The sequence below is a fragment of the Anabrus simplex genome, chromosome 2 (assembly GCF_040414725.1).
Source record: "Anabrus simplex isolate iqAnaSimp1 chromosome 2, ASM4041472v1, whole genome shotgun sequence".
Taxonomy (NCBI): Eukaryota; Metazoa; Arthropoda; class Insecta; order Orthoptera; family Tettigoniidae; genus Anabrus; species Anabrus simplex.
In genome coordinates this window covers 1,055,761,597-1,055,778,360 of record NC_090266.1, presented here as the reverse complement: position 1 = coordinate 1,055,778,360, position 16,764 = coordinate 1,055,761,597, and the positions used below count along the sequence as shown (strand labels likewise).

Genomic DNA, 16,764 nt, shown 5'->3' with positions numbered 1-16,764 from the left:
CCCTATCTTTCATGGCAAGTGAAAATTCATGGGCAAGTCTAAACTTTCTGACGCTAGTGTATATACTTGGAAATAATGTCCAAAAGAAGAGAAATTTGAACTACGCATTCTCTTCTCAGCTTTTTTCATATTGGTCTATAGAGCAACAGAAAATTCAAGGTCAAGACAAAAAAATTCTAATAGTGTTGACTTCCTGCACTTTGGTTTACAGCTGTATTCAAACCAAAGCTTATCGAAGCACACTCGCAAATTGCTTGGTTCTGCCATTGCCTTCTAGATTCTCACTGATCGTGGCTCTTGTGAGAGTTAACACCGTGTTAGCTAACTGTTCCCGGGAAATGTTTGGGTAAATGCAAGAATCTTAACATGCTGCTAAATTTTTAACGCTATGTTAACAGAGAGTGTGTTGGTGTTCTTTTATCTAAGATTGAATAAACCTGGCCTTCATCTGTCATTAATCATTTCTCAAGAGGAGTGAGACTGGCTTTGGCAGCCGACACAGTTCCTGTCCTCGCTGCTGGATGGGGTCTTATTCATTCCATTCCTGACCCTGATGAAACTGGAAACAGGCTGTGGATTTTCATTTCATTTTCATGTCATTTATAGAACTGTACCTACTGGGATACGTTCACGTCATTGGAGGAATGAACATTTCAGTCATCAGGTTGCATTAACGTGTAGGTAACAGTGTTCTTAATCGCTGTTTAAAGTCTTGGTTTATTAAATATGATTTAAGATTTGGTTACTCTTACTGTACAGTGTACATTGTGATCTTGCATGTTCATTGTTTATTGGAACTACCCTATTTTTAATGTTACCACACCATTTGTCGCATATAGGTCTGCACACGTTTGAAGTACGTTGTTCATTTTCTTTATATTTGATAGTAAACATTTGTTTCCTCACTATCAGTTTTGTGAACATTTATATCATTGTGACTTAAGATATTTCTATAACTAATGGAGAGGAGCAAACAAGTTTAACTCTCAATCAAGTCATAAGACTTAAGATCTTTGTCTGTTAATGTAATCTTGTTTCTTTAAATTTCAGGTGGTGTTCGTTAGTCGAAACATCATCTCGCCCACTGCTGCTGCACAATTTGGAGGTTTATGAAGATTGTCACTGGTCCATTCATGAAGTAACAACTCTAGTTACATTAAAACACTGCAATTATACAGACAGATAACAGCCTTGTGAGTGAGGCTGGCGGTTGCTATGGCAACCAGTACGCACCTACTGGTGTAGCCATTCCCAGGTAGTTGTGCACTCTCCTTTCCCCTTGTCCACAAGGTGGTGGAAGGGAATCGGTGTGGGATTGACATTTCCAGTACATGTGTACTCGTGAAGTCCCTGAGCTTTTGGCTAGCAATGACTCCTACTTTATGAGAATAGTTGGTTTTATGTGCTTTCGGAATTAGTTAGGCAACTATTGCTATAGGTACATATATAAATCTGTTACATCCAAAAGTGAAATGTTATCGTTACCCTTCATTGTGCATTTACAATAATATAAATTTTAATATAGTGCTATGCCACACAGTTTCTACATATAGTCTGTACATTTATTGAACTATGTTACAACCAGTGCAAAGTGCCAGTGAACATTAGAGAGGTCAACCAAAAATTCATTCTTCTTGAAAAAAGGCAAGCATAAACAGGAGGGATAGCTATTGTTACCCAGGGTCAGACTTGTGTATGGCTTGTGTAATGCAAATTTTTTTTATGGCTGAAGAAGAAAATGGTTAACATTTCAACATACAGATTATCTATGAAATTTTACTCATTTTTTCTGATTTTTATTCCTAAAACGGAATATTTATTGAAGTACAGTGACAGTAATATCGGTGAAAGTAAGGTTATCAAACTGAATAGTGAAACATAAGCCGTAGTGAAGTCCCTGTTTTAAATCCTGTGTATACTCTTGATATTGTTTAAAGGTTATTTTTCTAATTCACATGTGAAATAAAGGCAGAACATTTCGGCCCTAAACAGTCGACAATTAAGACATGACATCAATATTGCTTTTATGTTTATGGCTGTATAAAATGCTCTAAGTGAGGCTCAACACACAATGATACATTGCACTCCTTACAAATCTGGATTCAGTCTATGCCACTAAATTCAGTATTAACTCTTCGTTACACTCCATTTTCATGAATTATATGAAATATACTTGAAAGTAATAAATGAGAAAGAGCTGGCAGAATGAGCTGTCTGAGTCACAAACAGTCATTGATGGTTGAATCAGACACATCTGTTGGAAAAAAATAACAACCGAAAGGCTTTCATATGATTTACTGATCAGAAAGCGATATTCCTGAGTATACTCAGGATTTTACACTTTTGTGTAAACTAAAAGCCAGAGTACTCCCAGACGTTTACGTTAAGAGGTTAATAGACATTAATGAATTTGTAGGAAGAATAGCAATCTTTTTAAAGATACAATTTTTGAAAGTAGTGCATGGTGACAGGGTCATTTTCATACATTTGGCAGTGGTGAGGTTATGTACTAAATATTTTGTGTTCCAGTCATAAAAAAACATGAGGCTGTCATGAGGCAATGAATCCTAGTTTCTTCCCCGACTGGTTTGAAAATTCCCTCTAAGAACATTTCTCCCAAATCCACCATTGTTATGATTAATACTCCATATCATTCTGTGATAGTGGATAGGGCTCCAACCATGCACTTGAGGAAAATGCTAACTTGGGCAGAAAGAAATGTCTTGCACTTAAGCAGGGACATCACCATCGAGCCTGGTAGGAGAACTAATGGAATTTGTGATAACTTACAAACCAAAGCCAGTTTGTTGGAAGAAAAAGAAAAAGTGATCAAGTTACCTCCATGCTACGTCCATTTTAACCCCATCAAACTTATCTTGGCTCAAGTAAAGAGTAACAAGAAATTCACCATCCTCGAGGTGGAGAAACTGACCAAAGTAGGTATCGGCTATGTCACTCCTGAGAATTGGACATGTTTGGTTGAACATAATAAAGAAGCTACACTAATGCAATATAAAGCAGGAAAGAATTTTAGATAACCCTGTTGAAGAAATTTATCTCCCTCAGTTCCCATTCCAACTCAGATCTCCCTTTCAAAAAGGATTTTTTTTGTTTAAGAGTGACTCTTTTGACACTGAATTTTTCCTCTACCACTTTTCACACACTCTGGTGGGGTCACAAGGGGCAAACTGTGGTCTTGGCCCAGTTTTACGGTTGGATGAACTTTCTGACACCAATCCTATGTAGAGAGATATATTCACTATTTCATGTTACTGTAGTGGTTGGTGGAGTTTTGCGTTGTTTATATGAAGAGATATGTATTTAGACGAACACAAATGCTTATTCTCCAAGACAGACTAATTAACCAAACATGGCTAAAATCTCTGACCTGGCCAGGTATTGAACCTGGGACCCTCTGAAATGGGGGCATCAACACTGGCCTTTCGGCCAAGGAGGCAGGCTCTTCGGCGCCGTGAATATGAATAATTTTCCACTGAAGAATTTCTGGATGATGTATTTATAGCAGAGCTACCAACATCATGCTTTACAATTGTCTGTAAGAGAATTGTAACTTTCACTGTATTTAATTTTCCTAATTTTGTTATTGATTAGTTAAATATGAAATGTCAGAGTTATATACTAGAATCCATTTTTGTTTAATTACCTTAATTTTACACTTTGATGGAATAAACACAAACTGTTAAATTCATCAGTTTATTCAATATCATATTCATTATCTTGTCTTAGTCTTCCCCTCCCTTGACCTGATTGGTTTTTTAGAATGTTAGATTTTCACTCTCTGGTACATTCTGTAAGTGGTGTGGGATATCATCAACGTTCTCTGAATTTAGTACAACCTAGCTCCCATTAAAATAAGGATGAGGTGTTGTAATCCCTCTGTGGCATTTTCCTACTTTCATCAGAGCCTGTCGTGGTTTCTCCATCCTCAAGTTTGTCTTGTCAAAAGCGAACATTCAGCTACATGGATAGGTCTGGGACATAAGATTTTTTAATCCTTCCTGAATAGGCCTGGGACTCTCCATGTGATAGTTACAGATATATGATTGGACTGAGGCATTTCTTATCTCTGAAATGGACTTTGGTATTTTCTGAGCAATTGTCAATCTCATCGTTCTTTGATTGCTATAGTTTCCTAAAGGAAGGCGCTACTTAAAACAAAACTGAAAATATATCATTATAAACACTTTGTATTTGGTGTAAAACAAGAAAAGCTCAAGAAGTCTCCACCATTTAATGCATTCAGTGTTTGTGGTGGGCCTCAGAGATACATAATCTGTATGGACTGTGGCATCTAGTACAAGCAGCTAATGTTTAGCAGCAACACTGTCATAATGGGATCACTTTTGTATCCTTGACCATCGCAAGGTCTCGTCATCCATTAGTTGATTTGGAACATTTGGCTTCTACTATAGTAAGTGTTGAGGTGTAAATTCCACTTTCTTTCCACAGATCCCACACTTCAGCAAATTCCAGGATTCGAATACGATCATTGTTTCGGCAACCATATCCATGGCCTCCATGGTTTCACTGAAAGCCATTTCTTGCTTGACCATGTCCATTGTATGTTCAGTCGTCAGCCCTAAGGCTGGTTGGATCCTCAACTGCTCCACCATCAGCTGTCATAAATTGCCTAGGCATCACTGAAGAGGCATACTAGGGAAATGAGGAGTGAGGTAGTTTCACAGAGCCAGAAGTTGCTATTACGTATCAGTCTGCCAAGCCCACTGAAATGTATGCATCAACCGACCGTATGAGCAACATTTTCACACCATCCATAGTAGGGACTGGCTGCATAAGGAATGGCATTACTAGCATCACTCATACCTCAGTCACTTTCATATTGTCAAAGCCAAGGATAAGACTGAGACATGTCATTGAAAGTAACAAATAAGAACTCCAAAATTAGTTTTTCTCTTCATCAAGGCAGCCAGTCTGTGAACTCTTAATTCACTCTGTCAACTCTAATTAAATTGGGTCCCCAAGTTGACCGTTATTGTCATCAGGCTGTCGCTGATGTATGTTACTTCAAATGTGCTGTTGCATATCCTCTGGCTTATTATCACACTTTTTGCTTCTTACCATTTTCTCTTGATTTTGCACCTGCTCATATGGTTTATTGAACACAAGGTATGTCCATATTCCGCTGCTTCAAAGAGGCAACCAGTTCTCAACTTCGGCCTGTTATCGTCCCAAGATTGACAGTGGCTAGTATAGTCTGATTTGATGTTTTTTGGCGTAGCTTCTTTAGCCAACGTCGACCATGCTTCGTTAGCCCTTATGCATTTTCCACAGCATTTGGGCAGAAACGATATGCATCCAAATGAAGAGGAGTAAACTGCATGTTGATACAACATAATAAATGCCTCAATCAACGTGTTGCTCCGCCTACTGTCAAGCCGATTTTAAACCAGTTGCCAGAATTTATAGATGCTGCGTATAACATGGAAGCTGATAGCTTTCACAGCCGCTCCGAACGTGGAGTACAGTTGCTGCATGGTGGTTTTCAGTGCCATTTCCTACAACTGAGGGACCACTCCCAAAACGGAGCTCCTCTGCCCAATGCCGCTGGCTTGTTGATGGCGTTATTTCCCGCCACCCAACACTCGGCATAGAGACACTGACGGTACAGTTTACTCTATTACTGCAGCAGGATAAACCTGGCCAGTCATATGTAAAATAATATAATAAAATTGTGTATTAAACTGCTATTAAAACCACTCTTAATAATGGTCACCACTAGGTGAAAGATTGCTACAGTCCGTTGCAAAAATACTAATGCCCTCCATCTCCAGTATCTTACTTGTGTTCATAATGTATATTTCTACTATCCAATGTCATCACAAAACTTATTATGGTTTCAATCATATTAACATCTGTTTTGAACGTAAATCACTCACATGATTAAATAACATTTATTACACTTACGACGTGTATATAACACATTATAAATACAGAATACTGGCTATTGGTGGGCAGATGCCCTCGATAACAGTCTGTCACATCCTCCTCTCTCCTCTTGCTCGAGGCACCCAAGCATAACCATCCTCATCCTCCTTCCATCCACACCACTTCCGGCTGGGGGCCTTCAAAATAAATACACACTGAAGGGTGCTGCTGTCTGTCCTAAAGTGGTAGCGAGCAACTAAGTGGCCTAACCATAGCTAGGCTAAAACATGCTTCCCACCGTTGAATCACCATGATTTCACCAAATTAAATTGCCTGATATTCCCTCATGAGAGTTCAGATCAATTCAAGCACCACACAGGCATTGACATACAGAGTTCACGTTCAATAACCAAAATGAATTGATCATTCAACAAAATATACATATAAACATAAGCAAAACAGAAACAAACAGAATATTTACAACACTGTTAACAGAAGCTACTAAGTAGTTTGACTGTGTCCCCATCCATTATTATGCAGTGTGAAATTAAGGAGAAATTATGTATTCAAGCACACTATAGAGTTGTCAGTTCAAATCACAAACACAGCATCATAAGTATACACTCGGAAGTGAACAAAAGAAACAAATAATCACACAAAGCACATTGTTAGCCACAACAATCCTGTTTAGTGTTCAATAGTAATGGAATTAACTTCTTAACAGGTCGTTTAAAAAGACCCCTGTTTGTTCTGATGGTAGCCACTTGTGCAAGTCCATCCTTCCCAGTGTGAACAGTTTCCACCTCAGCCAACTTCCAACAGAGGAGGAAGGATGTCCTCCTTCAGATGAACAACTGTTCCAGTTGCTAGGTTCTCCTTGGGGCAGGTCCATTTCTTCCTCTGCTGCAGTGAATTCAGGTAATCGTCAGACCACCTCTTCCACAACTCCTGCTGCATTGCCTGGATACGCTGCCATGAAGACAATCTGTTAATGGGCAGATCAGTAATATCAGGCTCAGGAATGGTTGTAAGGGGGCACCAATTAGGAAGTGAGCAGGTGAAAGTTAAGGTCACTGGGGTCATTGAATAAGGCAGATAAGAGGTGAGAATTAAGACATGCTTCTATCTGTGCAGTAAGGGTACATAGCTCCTCAAAGGTCCGTAGCGCATTACCCGCAACGCTTCTCAAGTGGTATTTTATGGACTAGACAGCTGCTTCCCTAAGTCCACCAAAGTGTGGAGAGCTGGGAAGTATAAAGTGCCACGTGATGCCTTCCATCGCTAATGAATTCCTCGTCTCTTCACAAAAGCTGGTTGAAACGAATAGTTTTCACAGATCCTGCATCCTTCTGTTGGCACCAATGAAGTTAGTGCCATCATCACTATAGATGATGGAGCATTTCCTACGTCAAGCTATGAATCTCTTCAGGGTTGCCATAAAGGCATCAGTAGGGAGGTCACTCACCACCACCAGGTGAAGAGCCTTGGTAGCCATACAGATGAACAATGCAGTGTAGCTCTTCGTTGTCTGTTTGCTTCTTACATTTCCCCTCTTGACGAAGAAAGGTCCAGCATAATCAGTTCCTACATCAAGAAATGTGCGACTCTCTTGCACTCTGGTCACAGGGAACTGTCCTATCAGCTGTCGATGCCTTGTATCTAAAACAGGTCAGGCACTTGTGGATGACTCTTTGAACAACTGTCCTGGCTGTGGGAATCCAGAATCCTTCTCTTAACACTTTCAACACTACGCCCGTACGGGATACGGGCGCGCTGCTTTCCTGCTTCTGGACGGCGCCCGTATGCGATACGGGCGTGATTTTCTCGTGTGTTTATATCCAGCTGCACGTATCACGTACGGTTCCCATCCCTTGGTTGGAGGTAATAGTTTATCTAGTGACCACTAGAATGCAGCAGTTATCGGGAATTTTGAACTGAAACGATAAACAGGGTATTTTCTCCTTGCCGTGACCTCTACCAAAGCACTCGGTGTGCCGTGGGCTGCGCGCGCCAAATCTGTCACGCTGTCAGCTGTGTTACTGTGTAAACATGTCTTCATGCCGGCTCAATGATAGTGATATTTTGGATATTTTATTGGGAGAAGCGAGTTCAAAGATGGATGAAAGTGATGACGACCCTGCTTACGAACCGAATAATGTATCAAGCGATAGTTCAGGTAAGATTTTTATTTATTACGTCACTTTGGAACGTAAGTGTTTAGCTATATTATTTTACTCCGAATACAAACGATAGAAATACTTCGCCTACAGAAATTTGGGTTTATTTTTTTCATTTAGATCAAGAGACGCAGGCTGATGATTCACCTGTACCGGGAACATCTGCTAGATCATCTGAACCTGATGATGAATGGTCAGAATCGCATGACCAACCACAGCTACCTGTCTTCCACCCGGCATCTGGTTCTGCTCAGTTTTGCGCGGGGAATGACGAAATGGATTGTTTCAGTAATTTTTTTTAGTGGCGATGTGATCAAAAATATAAAAACAGAAACTAACAGATATGCAGGTACGACAGTTGCACCAATGAAACGTCAGGGCAAACTGAAGGAAAATTCCATGTGGCACCGGTGGTCTGCAGTAAAAATTCACTAAATTTATTGGTTTTTTGCAACAGTTTTGCATATGTGTGTCGATTGTTGAGTCATGATAGATTTTTCCGGAATTTTATTTATGTTGCACCTAAATGACAATGCCACCTTCATCGAGAAGGGGGAACCTAATCATGACCCACTACATAAACTCAGGCCTTTCTTTGATTTTTTTGTGCACAAATGCATTGCCAGTTTTCAGCCGTTTGAGAACCTAACAATAGATGAGGCTATATGTCCCTTCCGTGGTCGAGTAGGGTTTAGGGTTTATATGAAGAATAAGCCCAATAAGTATGGTATGAAAATGTATGTACTTTGTGATGCGGCAACAGGCTACATACTGAATTGTGAAATATATACAGGATCCACAGGGAACGTTGACAACAGCATTCAGGCTCTTGTAGATAGATTATGCTCACAGTTTTTCAGTTAAGGGCCACTGTATTTATATGGACAGGTACTATACTAGCCCCTCCCTACTGAATATGCTGTGGCAAAAGAAAACCCTGGCTGTTGGAACTGTTGTGAAAAACGGGAAGGGTTTACCACCAACGTTCAAGACAAAGAAATTGAAGAAGGACGAGATGATATTTTTAAGGAAAGGGCACCTTCTTGCTGTGAAGTGGAAGAGCAAGCAGGATGTTTTATCCCTTTCAACAAAACATAAGGCTTCCACTACACTTGTTTCTGTTAGATCGAAGGGTGGTGTCATACAGAAACTAAAGCCTGACGTAGTCATTGATTACAATATAAATAAAACTGGTTGATAGAGCAGATGAACTGAACAGTTATTACCCATTTGCACGGAAGACAATGAAATGGTGGAAAAAGCTCTTCTTCCATTTCTTCCTTATGTCTGTTGTGAATGGTTTCATTCTATATAAAGAGATCTCAAAATCAAAGATATCTCTTGTGGATTACATGAGAGTGAACAGTTCGCGGTTAGCAGCTAAAGGGGGAGGAGAAATCTCAAGGCTGGAACCTACTCCCTCCCCCAGTGTTGACAGGACTTTTGCTCACCATTTTCCAGAAAAGGTTCCTCCAACGAACAATAAAGTGAATGGTACTCGTTATTGCAAGGTATGCTCAGACAGGGGCAAGAAGGAGAGTGGTAAGCGCGTCAGAAAAGAGAGTAGATGGTGGTGCAAGGAGTGCAAAGTAGGACTGTATATAGTCCAATGTTTTCAGGACTACCATACGAAAACAAACTATTCCTAAATAGGTAAATATTTTATTCCACTGCATTTGTGTTTATTTGTGGCCTAAGTAGTCGGATTAAATGATTTTTTTTTTTTTTTGTTTCAGCAAGCTTATTGGTATAACCTCAATGTAAAAATTTTTTCCATACTATTTTTTTTTTTCATGTTTTTCATAAGACTAGTATAATTAAATTACTTCAGATATTCATTTGTTGATTAAAATCTTCATTTTGGATGGTTGACACCTTCATATGGTACAAAAATCAGGCATGTAATATGTTTTGCTGTTCCATAATATCGTGTTAAAAATTAGCAAAAAGACCCAATTCACAGCCAGGATCCATGTTAAAATATGGTAGTGTTGAAAGTGTTAATGATGCAATTACTAATTGAGCACCTGCATGCAAAAGCCCAATGTGTTCTGCCATCACAACAAGGTTTGTGAGAGCGTGCTGGGGAGGAAATATAAGCTGGTGTTTAGTGTCACAAGGTAGATTTGAATTTACAAGTCTTCCTACCCTTAGCATTCCCTTATCATTTAAGAGATGATGTAAATGTGCAATTTTACTCTTCCTTGAGATGCAGCATTTAGAGTTGAGATTGGCTGTCTCTTGAGCATAACACACTTGTACAATTTTGATACAGGAGTGAAAGGACATCTTCAACTCTTGTCTTGAGGATCGGCGCTGTTGTGAATGAATCGCCAACAATATGCAGTAACTCGAGTCAGTCGAGACAGTGACAAGTACTTTAGCATAAATTTATCCCAATTTATCCCAATTGGTACCTATCAACATGACTACAGGAAGTGTGCTTCGTGACTCAGGTAGTTCCTCTTCTGAATGGGACTAGATTGTGTCTGGCCATGATTCATTGAACTCAGTTAACCAAGATGGTCCGTGCCACCACAGGTTCATACCTCGTAGTTGTCCTAGAGCAACACCTCTGGATATTAAATCTGCTGGATTGCAACTGGTAAGAACATGTCTCCATTCTGCCTTGTGAGAGTATTCTTGAGTTGACGAGACTCGGTTAGCCACAAAGGTTTTCCAGTGAGTAGCAGGAGATGCAATCCATGCTAAGACAATGGTGGAGTCCTTCTACAGGTACAGCTTGCTGACTGGCAGAGACAGAACTGTGGAAGGGTCTTGTGGAGTAGTCGGGCAAGTAGTAGAGCTTCACACAGTTTGTCTTGGTAGTGAGTAATATCCAACATACAAGCCAAGTTTGTGAAAGGGCACAGTCAGAAATACTTATTTTCTCCAAGCATTAAAAACAAGCACAATGCTGAACTTTCCTATTTTAACACTGGTGTGTTGGAGGATGAAACCTGCATAATTATAATTCCATTAAAAACAAAAATGAAGTTTGTATATATATTTTCATAATTAATCATCCCATATCACCTGTCATCAGGAGTACAATGAGTATTGGGTCAGAAAAGAGAGAGAGGGAGAGAGAGTATGTGTGTGTGTGTGTGTGTGTGCGTGCGTGTCTATCTCGCTCTTCTAATGCTGCCACTTATTCTATTATTCTTTTCATGTACTAAAATTATGCCCAGCATAAATTATAAAATTTCAAACAATCTTACCATGTGATTGTCCTGACTGGCACTGAAGACATCCAAAGCTGCATAGGTGGTTGAGGGCTGGGCTACTACTTCAGGTTCCATTGGATCTGGAAGAACTGAAGTAGGCTCCATAGGTTCAGATGTCCCTGGATTTAAAAGAAAAAAATTGATCTTGATTTAAAGCACCTTAATTATTACTAACAGCCAATTCATTAGAGCAGAACAGATATTGTTTATACAAAATCCACGGAACTTGGTGATCTATGAAACATGCTTTTTAAGTAAGTACCAACATTACATTTTTCAAAGAAACACAAACATTATTTTGAAAACATTTTCTTTTCTTTGGATTCTACACACCTTAAGTTGCTCTTTCACAATCACAAACCCAACTAAGGAACAGAGAAGCTTCCCAAACTCTGCAGGTCACTTGGCAAGGATAGCATTACAACACAGTCCTACCCCGAAGTACCTCAGAGTCACTCTGGATCGTGCCTTAACCTACAGAAAACATTGTTTGAATATCAAGCAGAAAGTGGCTGTTAAAAACAATATTGTGCAGAAGCTAACTGGAACATCTTGGGGAGCGCAACCAGGCACAGTGAGGACACTGCCCTTTCGCTCTGCTATTCCGCAGCTGAATACGCATGCCCGGTGTGGTACAAATCTTGCCATGCCAAAGCAGTTGATGTAGCACTCAACAAAATCTGCCGCATTATTACTGGATGTTTGAGACCTACACCTTTGGGAAAATTGTATTGCCTTGCAGGGATAGCACCTCCTGATATCCGCCGTTAAGTGGCAGCCAAAAAAGAAAAGAGAAAGATGTTGACATCTGAAGCCCACCCTTTGTTTGGATATGAGCCACCATGCCAGCACCTTAAGTCTAGGAAAAGCTTCTTGAGAGTAACCGAAACACTTGCAGGAACAGCGCAGCAAGCAAGAATTCAAGAATAGCGCGCCAGGAGTCAATATACGAGTATCAGTCAATGGACGACTCCAAAAGAGGAACTCCCTCCTGGCCATGTTACAGACTGGGTGAATTGGAGAGCACTGAATAGACTGCGCTCTAATGTTACGCAGTGCAGGGTCAACCAGAAGAAATGGGGTTTCGAAGTGGACAGTACCTTATGTGTATGTGGAGAAGAGCAGACCACAGCCCATTTGCTGCAATGTAGTTCATGCCCATTCTGCTGCACAACAGAAGACCTGGTTAAAGCAAAGCCAAATGCACTTGATGTTCCAAAGTTTTGGGGTCACATAGTTTAATTTGGCTCTTCGTCACTGAAGTTTTCATATTATGTTTTATGTTTTTTCAACATATTTAATTTTAAACTTATGTATGCTTCTGACACGATATAAATATAAACTACAGTACAATTATTAAGGCACCTGCCATAACGGAGCACTAGTTTTTGTGTCTTCATCATAGAATGATGACGTGTAATGAAAGCCATATCTGTACTCTTTCTTCAAGATCATTGTCATCAAAATGCTTGCCACCAAGAAACTTCTTCAGATGAAGGAAAAGATGGAAATCACTTGGTGCCAAATCAAGACTTGTGGAGTAGTCGGGCAAGTAGTAGAGCTTCACACAGTTTGTCTTGGTAGTGTCAGTTTCTTCACTGGTGCTACTCTGGATTTAGAACATAATAATCTGACACAGGTCTGTCCCCTTTTGTCGACAGACCGTACATAAAGACTAGCTCCATAAGCTTGTTCTGAAGCATCAGAAAAAGCATGAATTTGTACATCAACAGGGGGTCCCTTACATGTGATTCACTGCTCAATATAAAAATTTTTCTTACGGTGTGTGGCTGAAAGTGAAGTTCTTCCCATTCTCTGACTAGTTGATATAGGAGTCTCTCATCCCAGTTCAGATTAACTACAATAACAATTATTAAATTAATGTCGTAATGGTCCACCTTTTTCAGTACTATAATATGCAATATTATTGAATTACAGTACTAAACTAGGGACTAGTTTCGGCCTTGGCTGGCCATCTTCAGCCTTAATGTAATACATCTAATAACTAAAAAAATGTACAAACACACAATTAACATTAAAATCTGGGTTGAACTATGTGTAAAATCTGAAAAATAAATTAGGCTCTAAATTCTTAGCATCTGGAGTATGCTCATCATCCAGACTCTTTCTTGTATTAATATTCGTAGAATTGTCAGTTCCATCACTGCTAATCATTACAATTTCAATCGGAAAACGGGAACTGGTAAATGTTGACCCTGTAGTCAGATCATCAATCACCAAATCTACTTGAGTGATGTTAGCAGTATGCAAGCCACTGGACACCACTGTAAATTACCACTGGCTGACGCAGAACTGCTAGATGGTGTTTCCACATTGACCAATGTGAAGATATGGTTAAAACACACACATTCTTAATTTGTGGCTGGTATAAATTTGCAATTCATTGCGGTGTCCATGAAGTTAACCTGAATAAATGATAGATAAAATTAGATGAAATTAATGAGTAGAAGGGGAGGGGGAGAGAGAGCATGTTAGTCAAATGGCATAGGTTATATAAGACTTACCTCTTGTTGCATTTGGTGCGTGGCGTATTGTTGTGTGCCTCATACTAACGGTTGTGAGATTCATCCATTTTACTAACACGCTTGCTCTCTCTCTCTCCTTCCATTCATTAATTTTCTCTATCATTTATTCAGGTTAACTTCATGGACACCACAATGAATTGCAAATTTATACCAGCCACAAATTAAGAATGTGTCAGTTTTAACCATATCTTCATGTGCTGTCCTGATAACGTCCAACAGCATTTCAGCATGATTTTAACAAGCGCTACGGGAACATTTCATTTTATTTACGTTGGTCGATGTGGAAACACCATCTAGCAGTTCTGCGTCAGCTGGTGGTGGCGTCCAGTGGCTTGCATACTCTTACCACTCAAGTAGATTTGGTGATTGATGATCTGACTGCAGAATCAACATTTACCAGTTCCCGTTTTGCAATTGAAATTGTAATGATTAGCAGCAGTGATGTAACTAACATTTCTATGAATATTAATACAAGAAAGAGTCTGGATGATGAGCATACTCCAGATGCTAAGAATTTAGAGCCTAATTTATTTTTCAGATTTTACATATAGTTCATCCCAGATTTTAATGTTAATTGTGTGTTCGTACATGAGTTTTTATGTCAATTGTGTGTTTGTACATTTGTTTAGTTATTAGATGTGTTACATTCAGGCTGAAGATGACCAGCCAAGGCCGAAACTAGCCCCTAGTTTAGTAATGTAATTCAATAATAATGCATATTATAGTATTGAAAAAGGTGGACCATTACAACATTAATTTAATAATTGTTATTGTGATCACAATTCAATATGGATCACAACCATGAAGTTTATATCCTATGACTCAGATTGACTAGCCAAAGTTTCTGCAAAAAAAAATCTTGTAAGAAATGACCAAAGGACTGACCAACCCAAGTGGATCAAATATTGATGCAATGACAGATAAGATCTTTTGTTTAGTTACACGAGTATCAGCATGATAGGGACTGTCTGAATACAGATTGCCACAAATGAGAAAATTAACAGTTACTGGATGCCATAATAGGCCTAAAGATTTCATACTAGTGCCTTCATCAAGACTTAAAGGGAGCTGGGTTTCCCTGTTCTCTTCTGAACTTGCTTACAGTAATGCTGGGTGGTTTGCACACCATTTCCTGAGGTGAAACCCTCCACTCTCTAGTAAATTAATAGTTTCAGACTGCAACTGGAGAGCATCCTGGATATTGTCACAGTCGCTTAATAGATTGTCAACTTAAAAATCTCTGCGAACAACTTGTGCTGCTCTGGGGGACCTTGATTCTTCATCTTCAGCAAGTTGCTGCAGGCATCTGGCAGCTAGGAAGGGTGGTGATGCAGTACCATATGATACAGTTGTCAGTTCATAGTGAGAGGGTGGGTCCCTAGGTGATTCCCTCCAGATAATCAGCTGAATTTTCCTATCATCTGCATGAACCATGACTTGCCGATACATTTTAGCAATATTTGCTGTGAAGGCTAAGGTATGCATTCTAAATCTTAGAATGATAGAGTAAAGCTCCTCTTGTATTTTCGTTCCAACCATTAATATATCATTCAATAAAATATTGTTAGAAGTTTTAGAAGATACATCAAATACAACCCTAGTTTTGGTAGTCGAGCTACTAAGCTTAAAAACTGGATGATGGGGTAGATAATAGCTTCCACCTTCATTCCCTGACTGAGTAGATGTATCCACCTTAACCATATGCCCCATGGCCTCATACTCGCGAAGAAAGTTACAGTACTCGTGCTTAAGTGAGGGCTGCCTACTGAAATGCCGTTCTAGTTGAGTTAGTCTTGGCATAATTAGGCGTTTCCCAGAACCTCAGGTTTCTGCTTGAGGGGTAAGCGAACTATAAATCTACCTGTAGCATCCCTAGTTGTATTCTCTGGAAAGTGCTTTTCTGTGGTTCTCTCTTCTCTTGTCATGACTGGTGACATAAGCTTTTCCATTTCCCAGAACCGTTGTAGTTGACGTGTCTAATCTGTCCTCTGACTTCAAGAAACATGTGGTTAGAGTAAGGCATTTCTCTTCCCTATGATGGTAGTGTCCAGCAATAATCCATCCTAGTTCAGTGTCCTGAAGAATAGGATAATCTGGTGATCGAGTTATGCGACCAGGTTTCAGTAATGAAAAGAAATGTTCTGTGCCTGTTAAAAATTGTTTCATCTGGCTGGAAGAACTTGGGGTCAGCGATCTTCAAGTCGGTGGGCAAGATCCAATGCTCATGCTGAATGTAACTGCTGGGCCTGTTACCTGTGATACATGGAAAGACAGAGCAAGTCATACTCACAGTGAAGTTGCTTACAGTGGATTGCAACTGTAACTGAACACTGTACTTTGACTGAGAAATGGAATCGTTTATGCTGCTGATTGATATGGGATTCTTCATTTTCTTAAGGCCTAATTGCTGTGCTACACTTTCAGTGCAAAGATTAACCTGGCTGCCACTGTCAAGAAGTGCCCAGCAGACATCCATTTGTCCCCTATAATCTAATACCTTGACCATGGAAGTGGACAGCAGAACACCTACAAGGTCTCTTGTATTGCAGTATGTGTGAAAGGAGTTGCATGCAGTTTGATGAGCTGTACCTCCCTCTCTTCCTGATGGATTATGTAATGAGGTGTGATGCATCCTACTACATAATTTACAGCCACGTGATTTGCATTGTTTGGCAGAATGCTCTGTATGCAAACATTTGAAACAGTCCATTTCCTTAACCCTTCTTTGTCTCTCTTCCACACTGAGAGCTGCAAACCCTTCACATTTAAATATCGGGTGATTGCCATGACAGCAGGGACACTTGATGTGACTGTTAGTGGTGTAAGTGTAGCATGCTTGAGTATCCCCTTGAATGAAGTTTAGGCTTATTTCCGTCAGCTTGTTGTCTGTGCGATGTGCTGTGAGAT

At 39.8% G+C, this 16,764-nt stretch overlaps 1 protein-coding gene and 1 long non-coding RNA gene across 2 annotated transcripts in view; both read left to right on the top strand.

Annotated features, from left to right (window-relative positions):
• LOC136864686 (uncharacterized) overlaps positions 1 to 2,020 on the top strand; it is a 29,977-nt gene extending 27,957 nt beyond the window's left edge. The window contains exon 3 of the long non-coding RNA XR_010859354.1: positions 1,051 to 2,020. This is a non-coding gene — a long non-coding RNA (uncharacterized lncRNA). The remainder of the gene's footprint in view (positions 1 to 1,050) is intronic.
• Positions 1 to 16,764, top strand: part of LOC136864685 (leucine-rich repeat flightless-interacting protein 2) — a 337,500-nt gene that overhangs the window by 52,120 nt on the left and 268,616 nt on the right. The window lies entirely within an intron of this gene.